We start from the raw sequence: 14,319 nt of genomic DNA on the forward strand, positions 1-14,319 counted from the left end.
ATTATTATCTAAGCGGAAATTCATGGATACGTCATGGACTTGATACACACTCACTCATCATAAAAAACTCTCGTTTCTACATGCTACATGTACAATATACAAGGTGAACTTGAATCCAAGCAACATGAACATTGCGACATTGAGTTTGACCAAACACTCTCTCTCAAACACATAAATCAGATAGAAGACATGGATCGACATTCAGACTACATGACGAAATACTTGGTAATGATTATCTTAATTTTTTTTTTTCAAATCATAATGATTTATCATCGCTTTTGTTTTTCTTTATAGATCTTTGGAGGTGGAATTATACTCATTGCAATAGCGGTTTTTCTCCTCATAATGAAATATTCGAGTCTGATTTAAATTGATCCTTGGATAATGCTCTCTTTAAATGCTGTTTTTCACTTTTTCTTATACATATATAATATAAAAGTTTCTAGTTTGTTATTTTATGACTCGATATACCTTCAATTGATATATTAAGTATTTTTAATATCCTTGTGTTATGTTATTTCTAAGGAGTAAAATGTATTCAAGTATCCTTTTACAATATCTACAAGTTGTCTGTGAGTGTCATTTCTTTTGATGGGAGACTTTGTCATCTGAAGACTGCATTTTCTTTTCCTTAGCTATTGTCATTGTTATTGAACTCCTCAGTATTGAACTTCCATTTTATTACATTCAATTATATTCAAAACCTGATTGAAGTTTGTGTGTGCTCATAAAAGAAGGAGGATTTTTGCTAAGTTATAATTGTAAGTCCTTGTTAGACTCAGATAAAGGAACAACATTGAAGTAATTCTTGTCAATGCCTTTGTTTATTTCATTCTCCCACTCGTCACAGCTGTCGTTGTAGCTGATCTAATAAAACGTTATAAAAGCTAAATGACTCTCCTCAAAAACATTATTTTTGTCAGGGTCTCCAGGTTAACTTTCAGGTTTCCTTTTTTAACATCTCCAAAATACACACGATTTTCCTCACTAGATATACATATTCTAATCTAATATGGTTCACATTGTCAAAAAATTTAAATGAGGTATTCATATTTTTTGGGACTTTATTCAAATATTTTGAACCTTTACTTTATTTAATAGATACATTTGGAGATAATTTTACATTTCTTTTGTATCTGATAGATAGTTTCTGTATAACTATAAGGCAATAAAAAAAGGTATTAGTTTCACTACCTGAGTCTATATATCTAACATACGAGTAATATATCGCCTTAATCAAACAATGGCCACCAAAATACTTGTTTTTTTATCTGTTATTCCTTCTTTTCTTAACAAAAATCTTCATATATTTAAAATGACTCTGAATTTTTTCCATTTGTTGTTGATCAGTTGATTAATACCCATTGGCAATTTTTTAAACCCGAATTTGATAAACTCGAATTATATCTAAAAAGTTGTGAAACTCCTTATTATTAAATAAAGAATAGTTCAAAAGTTGGAAATAATAATGTAATAGGCAGAGACGCAAGACGTGTGAAGTTACCGTTGAGTTTTTTTAAAGAAAATATAAATAACAGTTGGTACACCTAGTTTGATTAAAAATTTGAGCTCAGTCTTTTTTATGATTTTGAAAATACCATTTGTTCAATTATACTTCCATATCCTTCAAATACACTTTTGTGTACCACTTCAAGCGTTCTGCCTTTTATTCTCCCCTTAAAGAACTGGTGCTTATACTCCCTTTAGTCATTTCGATAGAGAAAAATAAATACATAGAGGTGACTAGATGCACCAATGAATGACTCATAGATTTCAGCAGATAAAAGGGGGATTTTCAAGAGATATACTACATTTTTTCCCTTGCATTAACGAACTGTACTTCTATAATTTTTTGCAATCCCAAGAAATGAAAAAAATATTCAACTCTGACTGACCTTATTGGTTTAATTAAAGGTTAACAAATCATCTTCTTTTCTTCTGTCGACGTTGACATTATAATAACCTTTTATATCCCTGACTTATTCATTGTGGAAGACTCACGCTTTGAATCAGATATTTCCTTACTATGTCCAAATGTCTATCGAAATCCCTTAGTTGTCTATATGGTCCTTTCTATCAGTTATTGAGTATTGCTTAATATTCTCAATAACACTCAGCTGATAAAATGAAACAGTAATAGCAGTATACTCAATACCCATAAAAATTAGTAATAGCTAACTTACATACAATTTCCTGCATAATTTGAATCTTTTTTTTTTTTTAAGGGAAAGGTTGAGAGGTGCAATCCCGATTGATACGTATTAAAATTTGATCTCCTCGATTCAATGAATATATGATTATATATGAAATCTATGATTATCTAAGCTCTTTAACACTTAATGATATAACAGGCGGGAAAATTAATATAAAACTCTTGACAATTGCAATAAATATCACTATTATTACACTGAAACACTATGACGGATTTAATATTTTTTATATCAGTTCTAGTTTTAGGATACTCTTAATTTCCTTTATTTGATTTCTTTTTTTTTTTACTTTTATAGTGCTGACAGCTATTTTTTTATTTGTTTTGCAATAAAGAGATACTGAAATAAACTTTAAATGTAATTATTAATGGAAATTTAAAAGGGATAATTTTTTAAGAGTGTTATTTTGGGATGAACTGAAAAACCTCAAAGTTTTCATTCCTTCAAGAGTAAAAAGAACAACACATTAAAAATGTGAATATAATTTTCAGAATACTGGAGTGCCTACACTATATATGGACAAGTGTCCTTTTAAAAGTACGCAAACAAAATCGTTCATATAACTCTTATTTATAGTCTAATGTTTATTTACCTTTGCAAGCTTACTCAAAAATACTATACTACAATTAGGAATATAATTTGAAAGAATAATATAGCTTGAATTACAGCTTAAAACTAAAACTCATTAAACCCTTCACATTTCTATATTCAACTGAAGCAACTAATGAAAAAACACTCGCCCAAATAGATTTCTCGACTGACCTTATATTGAGAACAACAATTTACCATGTTCATTTTAACGTGAGTCATTATAGGGGTACTTTTTGATAATTTGCACATTATTATTTTTTTTTTAAGGAAAGACAAAAAAAAAAAATGGACTAAAATAAATTTTATTTATTTTTTTCAAAATGTGACAATAAAATCCAAATTTTCGGAATTATACTTTCAATTTTCGAGAATTTTGTACCCCCATCTACTAACATATGGCCTGTTTTAAGGCAAATGTATAACAATAGTACAGCCAGCAATGACCCAACGAGTCTGTTTATCTAGTTATATAAGCTTACCTGACCGTTCGAGTCTATCAGTATTACTCAAAGAGGATTTTTCGCATGTAAATGAAATTTTTTATTTGTTTATGAAATAAAAAGTCAGACTATAGCAGAACTAGAATTAAAAGGGGTAGAAACGAAATAATTTATTTTAATATCGACAGAATATTGATAACACAAACTAATTCAATTTATTTGGAGAGTTTTATATATTATTCACAAAAGGGATATAATAAAAAAATATATCTTATTAAAATAATAAAACTCATAATATTCATTCTAGTAAAATCTACACATCTGCAAGATTTCTTCGATTTCAACAATGATTAAAGGGGTTTGGTTCTGTTTTTTCATTATATATAATAAAAAATAAAGGCAAAGTTTATCTGTATATCTCTGTCTATGTATAACGTGGAATCATTTTTAAGTGTATCTTATTACTGCGTAGATACTTGATCCTACTAAAATTAAAAAAGAAAGAAAAAATAACATGTATAAAATTAATCAGGGTAACACTAACAATTAGGAAAATGTTGTGGAGAAAAGCAGCTTAGCTGTTATCATGTTTGTTTCATTACAATCAGCTGTGACAAGGGAAGAGGAAGATAAACAATAAAGACGAATTAGTCGGATGTGACAACTCTCAGGAAGAGGAATTTAAATAAATAAATGGGACATAAATGTTCAAAGAATTGAATGTTCGGATGTCGATCAGCTGAGGAAGAGAAAATCTCTCTCAGTCCTAAAAAACTCTTTACCAGGATCTTGCAGGCGTATAGATCAACTCACATTTTATACTTAGATATTAATTTTGTAAAAAAGTATGATTTTTAACAACGAGCGAGCGTTACAGCTAAACCAGATAGCACTCTAGGAACTAAAGTACTAAGTTGCTTTTATTATTATTTCCTTCTGGAGGAGAAAACATTTAAGTATTGAGTAACTAAGTGTGTGTGAGCTCTAGAAAATTGGAGATTAACATTAATGATCTCTGGAGAAGTTATCTAAAGATTAAAGTACTCCCAAGGTTATCACTCATGAGACATCAGGTCGTATTAAAAAGAAAAGAGGGGTACATATATTTAGGATTGTAGTAAATATGATTGCTTAAGGGGCAATTTTTGTTGTTGTTGTTGGCAATTTGAACAATATTTTTTTTTGTCAATCTGTTATTTTCATTCTTGAGAAGAGAACACCTACAGATTTAGTATCTTCCTTTGAGTGTGTTTATGAAAAACAGTCAGTAACACTTGGAATGTTATCTTCTATTTTAATCAAGCAAAGTTTATCTGTTCGTCATCGCTTAATAAATCTAGGCAATGACAGGTATTTTTGCTAATTATGAATAAAAAAATAAGACGATAATGCATTTATCCTAATAACCTCGGTACATGATAGTAGATCTGGGAAAAATAATGTATCCTCTTTCAATAACATATTGTATATCATACATATATATATATATATATAATGATGGTTATTGTATGATTGAATATGATTTATAACATATAAAAATGATGTAAATATTTTTATCTATCATTTAAAGCCTTCCTTTATATAATTTTCTTAGATACATTGCATTGTACTGTTCTGCTGTAACTGTTGTAGATTCTTTTTGCAATATAATTTGTATGAAACTGACACGATTTTCACTCAATACTCATTCCTTTAATTATGTTTCTATTCAAGAAAGAACTCACTCATAAGTTATATAATAATTTCTATAAAAACTGTATGATACGAGAATAAACTTTTTTAATGTACTTCCATAAATTATTTTTATAGAAGTCGCAACATTCAATATAAATAAAGCAAAATTTATCAGAACGTATAAATATATATTTGAATGTTCAATCAAAAACTTGCTTTGATCGAATAAATAGTAATATAATCATATAAGTAAAATCTGGCAGGTGTTTTGCATGTAACATTGAGCTTGTGTACAAAGTTGCACTGAGAAGATTGTCAACTGTACGTATAATATAAAATGTGAAACGCTGGTTTGTAAAAATAAATTAAATTGTGCAAGGCGCTAGTTCGACTCATATTAAATAAGAAAATGAAGGGAAGAATTTTATCTAAAATTGATGAAAATGAATTTGACTTTAAATGAGTTTTAGCAACGAACTAAAGTACTCCCTCCCTGGCTCATCAAATCATATTAAATAAATTATCACACTGATATAATTATTTTGCTATTCATTAGGACATAGCGTATAATTTTTGATTATATAGTTAAGTGTGAGTCTGCTTATGAAAAACGTAGAGTCACACCAATGATTTGTTGGGGGGTTATCTTCTTATAAAAACAAAATGAGTCTAATAGTCGACGCCTAATGACTTCGGGCAATGCTTAATACTAACGCTAGTAAACTAAAATATATTCCGGATCGGAAATACTTCTATTTAAGGAATATTACTAATAATTCTTGACAATATAAAAGTTTTTAAGGTTTCATTTGAAAGTGTAAGTAATGATCATAGTTTTTTGTTTTGTGGAGAAATAAGACTTCATTTAAGGAAAAGAACACGTCCTCAAAAATCAATATTTTAAAGATTTTGTTTTTCTTTCCCTTATTGGTATGATGGAATTGCATCAATTAGGCTTAAGTAGACGTTAAAGGACTTAAAGGAAAGAGCAGCCAGACAAAAAAATCAACAACAACAAAAATATAAGGGGAAGAAATTAGCTACTCATCTACGCATTAAAATTGTATATACATGGAATGTGAACAATTTTCAGGAATATACAGTATGAAAAAACAATAACTTGTACTTTTGACGTAGGAAAATTACATTGATAAATATTTAAAGATTGGAAAAATATCATGAGACATCACGTCATATTAAAAAAGAAAAGAGGAGTACATATATTTAGGATTGTAAATATTAAGGATCGCTTAGCGGGCAATTTTTGTTTTTGTTGGCATTTTGAACAATGTTTTTTTTTCCCCTTTTTGTCAGTCCGTTATTTTTATGCTTGAGAAGAGAACACCTAAGTATTGAGTATCTATGCGTGAGTGTGTTTAAGAAATACAGAAGATAACACTTGACGTGTTATCTTCTATTTTAATAAAGTAAAGTTTGAGAACGAACGGTGTTCACGCTGTACGTTCATTTTTTTGACGAATGACCGACGAACGAAAAAAAAATGAAGGAGGAACGGTAAAAAATATGAACGGTGTTCATTTTCTTATTGTTTATAATGGGCTGCTTTTTGACTATTTTTTCTAAAGATTACTACATATTTTTTTCTAGATTTTGGGTATAATTATTAAGTTTGATGGTGGGTAAAATATGGTTTTATATGCAGATTGAAAAATTATACATCTGATTTTGTGTGAACAACTTTCACTACTTTGCACATTGATTACTTTCTATGAAATGTCTAACCAAGTAATTTGTAGTTTATAGACAATTTGTCAAAGCAAGATCATTGTTAATGTCCAAGTTGGACAGAGAGGCTTTTATTGGGCTGAAGAGATCATTTGCAGACATCACAAGATGAATAAACAGCATAAACAAAGTAATAAAATTAGAGTGAAGTTATTGGTAGTTCAATGGAAGGGGTTATGAATTCATTACGATTGGAAGACGGTTATATTTATCGACTTCAATGGGCACACAAAAAAATAGGTGATACGCAGATCTGTACTTATAGCACTTATGTACAAAAGGATTAATGTTGGCAAAGTACCTCCATCTAAACTATTTGTATTTCAAAAAAATCTTGTAATTTTACTAAGCATGGCGTCACCATACGCTCCTGCGTCCTCCCTTTCACGTTGTGAGAACAGAATTGTATCAACTTGGGGTTACTGTCAGACTTTGTGTAGTTTTTCATTTATGACCAGCAATTTTAGAAAATAACCATATAATATAATTTAAAGAACAGTATCTTCTCAAAAAAGTTAATTTTGTATAATAAATTCTTAAAAAAGTGTTTCCAGGATAAATAATGTAAGAAGATGAGATTGCAACTTGTACAATTGTACACAACATATACATACATTATGTAAATAATAAATTGAGACTTTTTTGATTCAATATAGTTTTTGACGCAACCATATTTAGCCTCAATTAAAAGTAAAATCCAAAAATCTATAAAAGGCTGTAAATTTGTTCTGATGAAATTGTTTATATCATTTTAATGTTCTTAATGATGTCATCAAGGGCCAAGACTCACAAACGACTAACCAACAACGAATAAGGGGAATTAAAACTGGTTTATTACTTTAAAAAAACTAAGAAAACGAAACATAGCCTTTCGTTCATGTCACAAAGAAAAATTACAAGTGATGTCATATCGGAGGATAAAAAATTGATTTATGTATGTAGCTATGAAAAAAATGGACAAAATTCCAAAATGGTTAACTTAATAAATGATGATGCCACAAGAAAACTTTTTATAATGCCAACTCCATATTGATATTTAATACTCTAGTCAACTAAAAAAATTTATATTTTGTGATCTATAAATTAGTGTAGTTGGTCTAGATAGAATGATTGGAACAAACTCTGGCGTTGTTTATGGAAGATTAAATTTTTCTATATTAAGTATAATGGTTACGATCGTTTTTAATTATAAATTTATATAAATGCCAATATTGACACGTAAAAGTTGAAATAGAATAATATGTCAGTCATACCAACTGTTTCAAATGATAGTACACAGTTTTATAATGTTTTGAAACTACTCTGAAACATTTTCATTAAGTATCTATTCATTGGAAAAGAGCAACATAGAGAGAAATATAAAGCAAGGCCAGATAATGCAAACCTTTTTTATTCAAAACTGCATATATTCAAGAGATCTACTAAAATAAAACCCTAACTTGACTGCAGAATTAAATATACAAACTTTGGAACTACCATCAAAGATTAATATTTTTCTTTATTAAAAAAAATAGTAAATAGTAAAATGAGGACATATTGAAAATTAATAGCTTAGATATTATTTTTGAGATAATTTGAACTTAAGCACTTGTCCTTCCGAGTATTTTAAAGCAAACATTTTTCAAATCAGTGGAGTCTGAGCGGAGTTATGTCCCATTGAAGTTTGCCTATCATTCAAAAAGGGCCAACCTTTGTGGTACTCCCAAACGGTCCCTCGTGCTTGTATAAGTCTAAAGTTTCAGACATAGTTTTTTGTTGTTGCACCATTTATCTCTTTTACACTTGTAATTTTTGTACAATAACTTGGTTGTATCGATTGGAATTTGTATTTAAAATGTCATTGCGGCAGGTTTATAAATTGTCATTACAACAGGGTTTTATTCAATTATAAGTCCCCAGTTTCAGTTTTTTCCAATCTAGTCAAATTGAGATAATCTTCTTGGTCAAAGTTTTTCCAATTGATAAATGACTATATGAAGTGATGAAATCATTAGAATTTTGGGCGTATTAAAAAAAAAAGAAAACGAAAATCAAAATGGTAACTTTGACAATTTGAAGAATATTTAGCAATCATGCAGTTTTATTAGATTAGCATCAAGCATCTGTGACAATGGGAGAGGAAAATAAACCAACACATAGACAATAATTTTTCCAATGTCAATCCTCAATTCAACAATGAGTTTCAATTATAACTCCAGATGAAATCGGTTCTGTCCAGATATACTTGATTGGGAGAGTATCCGCACTTGCGTATTACTATACTCTTATAGCTCATCTCTAAACTCTTCTGAATCGATTGTTTTTGCTCCATATTTATTAAGGGGGCTCTTCATATGTTTTACGACTGCCTCGGCCATTCCCTTACTTTGAGGATTATAAGGACTTGATGGAAATCAACCGATGCAATTTTTTTTGTAAAGATTCTTGGAACATATGGAATGAAAAGACTGCACCTTGATCTCATCTCAGATATTCAAAATTAGTAAACCATTTTGAAAATGTCTCAATAATTTTATCTGTATTTGGGTCTTTTTTTACATTCTTCAATGACAGTGTATTCTGATAATGCTTCCACACATACCAGGTAAGATTTTCTGTTTAACATAAACAAATCTGTAGACATAGATTCAAATATAGGTGGTAGTATGTCATCAGGTTTTAAACTCTCTTGGCATTGTGAAGGTGCTTTTCTTTGAAAAGTTTCACAGTTTTCAATAACCATGTCAATTTCATTGTTCATTCCAGGCCAGAATATTGACTTTCTCGCTCTTCTTTTAGTTTTCGTTATTCGTTGATACGACAAATGTAGTTTAGCAAGAATGTCTTTTTGACACACTTTAGGGACAACAATTCGTGTTCCTTCAATACTAAACCGTCCTCAACAGCTCTGTCTTCGATCATGTTCTTAAATAATCTTACGTAGTGATTTTCTACTCTTCCTTTTTCTTACGGACCACATACCACGAATTATACGCGTGCTCGATAGTCTTCATCTGCTTTTGCTTTATATTTTGTATCTCTTCAATGATTGAATCGACGAAACAATATTTCGGATTTTATTCTGTATTGCAGCTATTCTAATTATTGCTAATCTAATCGTGTCTTTCATTCCAATTTATAATTCTTCTTCTTCTCTTCCAGGATCATCTACAGGAGCTCGTGATAAAGCATCTGCAATGATATAATTCCTTTCTTCCATCATACTTTAGACTGGTTATGTTTAATGCACATTCTAATCTTCTGTACGTTGGCGTTTTCGATTTGGTTTAAAGAATAGTTATTGAATATAGTGGAGAGAGAATGATGATCGGTTATTACTTTGAAGTGTGGTAGTCCACTAAGGTAAACATGACAATTTTTTAATGGCCCACTTGATGGCAAGGGATTTTAACTCAATCATCGCATATCTTGACTCTATTATAGTGATAAATCTCGAACCACATTTAATTAGTTTCCATCTTTCTCCATGCCGTTGTATTAAATTGAATCCAAGACCTTTGATTCTTGAGCGTCTATCTGTAAACATGTTTTTCTCAACGGATCAAACAGTGCTAGGATTGGTGGGTTAAGTAAAATATCTTTAATATTGTCCATCGCATGTGAGTGAAATAACTCCCATTTGAATTCATTCTTTGTCTTCAACAAGTCTCTCAATGGTTCGGACACTTTGCTCAATTTTGAGGTAAAATATATTAATTGATTAACCATACCCATAAATGATATTAATTATGTTCTGTTTGTAGGAGTGGGAAATTCACGAATAGCATTCAATTTATCTTCGTTGACGGCAATTCCATTCTTATTGATTTTGTAACCGATAAAATCAATTTTTTCTTTTGCGAATTGAAATTTCTCTAGACTTAATGTGATTCCAAATTCCTTGCATCTGTTTAGGACTCTTCTTAGTCTCTTAATATGATTCTCAAGATCTTCGTCGTCAACGAGGATATCCTCGACTACTCTATGCACATTTGGGATACATTCTAATGCTATGTCACACCGACTATTATACGCGTCTCCTGTAGAAATAAATCCGATAGGAGCTCTCTTTAAGTAATATCTTCCGTATGGAGTAATAAAAGTTGTTAATCTCTGGCTTTTCTCTTCTAGAGACATCTGCCAATAACCATACACTACGTCAAATTTTGTGAAAAACTAAGACTTAGAGGATTGATTTCAGAAACAGCGTCCTTTTGGAGTTTTCAACGGATGAATTAATCTCTTAACCTGTGAGTTTAACTTGGTTAAGTCAACTGTTAATCCTAATTTACCATTCTGTTTAGGTACAATAACTATGGGGTGACATCACTCTTTTATTTCATCTTCTACTTTCACGATTATATCCTTTTTGACCATATCATCTAGCATGTTTTTCACCCGCCCGTCTACGATAGCAAAAAGGTATTTGTCTTGCTTTATGCAGTGCAAATGGCTTCGTATTTGCAAATAGTTCTATTTTCATTCGTAGGAAATTCATGTTCACATAATAATACACTTCAAAATTCCTTTAATAACTGATTTTCCACGTCTTTAACTTTACTGTACATAATTGCTCTCACACTCTTGATGCCTAATGGTTGATCAATCCATTCTTTTTTAGTTGTTTTGAGAAATCAGGATGGGGTACGCCAAGATGGACATATTCTCTACAACATACACTGTCCCCCTATAGCTGCGACTTCCAAGTTTTATGATAAGTTGGTCAACACCAAGAATATGTAATGAAGATCCTTTCACTCCAACAATCTTTGGATCAAAAGTAGACCCTTTGCGATCAAATTTGATTTTTTAAAAATACTTTAGATCCAGCAATAGATACATCCTCTTTATGATTTCCATAAGTATCCATTATCTCAATTGGTATTTTATTAGTTTTTAATTTCTGAATAGAATTTATTACCCTGACGGAGTTCTGCTTCGCTGGTCTACACATTCTCGCAATATGTCCTGTTCACTCATAAACGAGTGAGTGTTTTGTAGGGTAGGGTTTGTTTGTATATATATATATATATATGTAAGACAACACTGGATTGTGATTGGAGGAACATTGAAAGGTATTCTCTTAACTCCTATTGCATTAGCGAGTTTTTATCAGTGTGTATTGAGACTCCCGTGTATAACAATAGAATATAGTTTTCTGATAGAAAATATTACAGTCCACTTATTATTAATTAATTAACGTTCCGCCCAAACGAGAAAAGGTTAAGTAGATCAGTCGAAGGTGCTCTAACATGTCCCTTTCTTTTACAGCTCAGGCATTCACTATTCCTCGTTGGACACGGCATCTTAGTTTTATCACATTCCCCACAAATTTTACTCGCACTTCTCTCCAACGATCTTCCTCGACGGATACTCCTTCTTAGGAACTCATTCCTGTCAACGGATTTCATATATGCATTTACTCCACGCAAGACTAAGTCGTTCAAGCTGTTCTGATTTTTCTTCGCTGGCTCAACCGTTCTACATAGGGTAAGGGTGTCTTTCAAATTTAATTGAGGAGTTTTCTCTAAATGCTTCTGTCGTGTTTCATCATCGTTTGTTCCAGATACTATTAACAATGCGAGACAATCCTCTGGTTTCATTTCGTAAATTTCAGCTTCTTCACCTAGAACTTTTAACCCACAATAAAATTAGTTAAATTTTTCAAAGGGGCCTTGTTTCCTTCTGAATAATTTATAACGTGTTGCTGCAATTTGTCTCTTTTCTTTTAGGTATGTGGATATGTCTTCCAAGGCTTCTTCGAGGGATTTGCTTGTATTTCCTGGAATATCCACAATAAGTCTAATTTTTGTAATGAGTTCTGGTGAACAACAAGTCTAAATTATAGAATTTTGTTCTTCCCTTTTTTTTATACATGTGGGTCAAACGTATCTAATTATTCCTAGTCTCTAACCAATTTAGGAAGTCAGATTACCTGATTCCACCTCCAATTTGATTTGGTGGTTGTATGTGAATTTTAAGAGAATTGTGTCTAGTGGGATCGCTCGTTTTTCTAGGTTAGTTACTTTATAAATATTCATCTATTTGAGCTTCAATATTAATTAATCTCTCTGCTATGTCAATTGAATTAGTGACTTCAAGTTTATATTCTGGAGAAGATTCCTCAAGAAGCACACACAATTCCATTGTTTTATCTTAAATTTTTTGGAAGCTTTTCTTATTATTTCCAATGTCCTTTTAATTTTAAAAGTATTTGGCCCGTCCTTCTCTATGAGTTTTTCGATCTTCTTTAATTGTGCGTCAATCAGTATTATTTGCTCACCTCTAGATCTACGAAGATCGATTAATGGAGATGTTTGATCTATTTTGGCCATCTTTGGAATAAGGAGACGAGTCTATCTTCACCTAGGAGTTCTTCCGTACCTCAAGTCTCACATTCACTAGGACTTTTCTTCTTTTTATTGAAATCTTCAGAGTTCGATTATGACAGTCAACTGCGCCATGTTTTATCCGATCCCATCACGGATATATTCTTAGAATAATCACGGAATAAATACGAGAGACTTCTACCAAAGTACGCGTGTATCCCACATCTATTTCCGTTCTAAACACGGTAAGAAGTATCTCACAATAACAATAACAGATTGCATAGATACATATATATATATATAAGCCATGTGAAAGCGTGTCCATATTATGATGCATCCCACAAGAGTTTAAGAAATAAATTCGTTCTTCTCTTTAAAAAATTATATATCTTATGTAATCTTGGAGTATCACATAATCTCTTCTTCCAATAAAAACCATGATATTGTTTGAGTTGAATGTTATAGGAAAGAAAGTTTACTGTTCAAGTATTAAATAATAATGATAATAGCTTTGAAAAAGAAAAAAACAATGCTCAGGTTCCGAACTCCAAAAAAGTGCTTACAATTAGCATTATTTGGTATATATTATGTAGAAAAAATAATTTAGATTTGAAATTATCAAGGCTTTAATTTTATATCAATAACAAGTCAACATTTGATTAATGTTGACATGAATCAAGATCCGTTCTTTCAATTTCCCACATTTTACCTTAACCCTTTCTTTCATGAATTAAAAATAAGTGAAATATAAAATGTTTTATTACTTTTTTGCAATGTTTTGAGTTAACCAATTAAAATAAATTAACCCAATTGTAAAATGTATATATAACACTAATGATAAATAAAATTTAAGTTCCAAATGAATTTATTATTAATTAAGAATGCTACCAAGAATTTCATTTCGTAAAACACAGTTTTTATTATTATTCTACCAATAAATAATTGACTTACAATTTCCTAGACAAGATTATACAAAGGTTATTGAAACAATCGTGAAACAGGTAAACTCCGCTATTTCCGATGCTAAAATGCATGAATATTTAACTTTAAACAAATATTAACCAAAAAATTATTGCAAGTCATCCTTTTTTTAATAATAGATACTATTTTCTGAAGTGTTGCTCTTGGGAAACATTATGAGAAAAAGAGTTAAGCTTGTTGATGTTAAATAAGCTTATCTCAGCAAATTTTTGTTGGCAAATAGTGACCTATAATCAATTAGATAGGAACGCAATGTCAGCTATTAAGTAGCATGTTTCCGCAGCTTTTTTTACAGCTATATGAAAGTATTTTTGATTAGCAATTTTATACTAGCAAGTAGGTATATATGAATAAACTAACTTTTAAAGG

At 30.5% G+C, this 14,319-nt stretch overlaps 1 long non-coding RNA gene across 1 annotated transcript in view; it reads left to right on the top strand.

Annotated features, from left to right (window-relative positions):
• Positions 1–24: 24 nt before the first annotated feature.
• LOC121128030 (uncharacterized) overlaps positions 25–14,319 on the top strand; it is a 168,773-nt gene continuing 154,478 nt past the window's right edge. Inside the window, exons 1-2 of the long non-coding RNA XR_005868010.2 lie at positions 25–225; positions 295–508. This is a non-coding gene — a long non-coding RNA (uncharacterized lncRNA). The remainder of the gene's footprint in view (positions 226–294; positions 509–14,319) is intronic.

Source organism: Lepeophtheirus salmonis, chromosome 13 (assembly GCF_016086655.4).
Source record: "Lepeophtheirus salmonis chromosome 13, UVic_Lsal_1.4, whole genome shotgun sequence".
In the NCBI taxonomy this organism is placed as follows: Eukaryota; Metazoa; Arthropoda; class Copepoda; order Siphonostomatoida; family Caligidae; genus Lepeophtheirus; species Lepeophtheirus salmonis.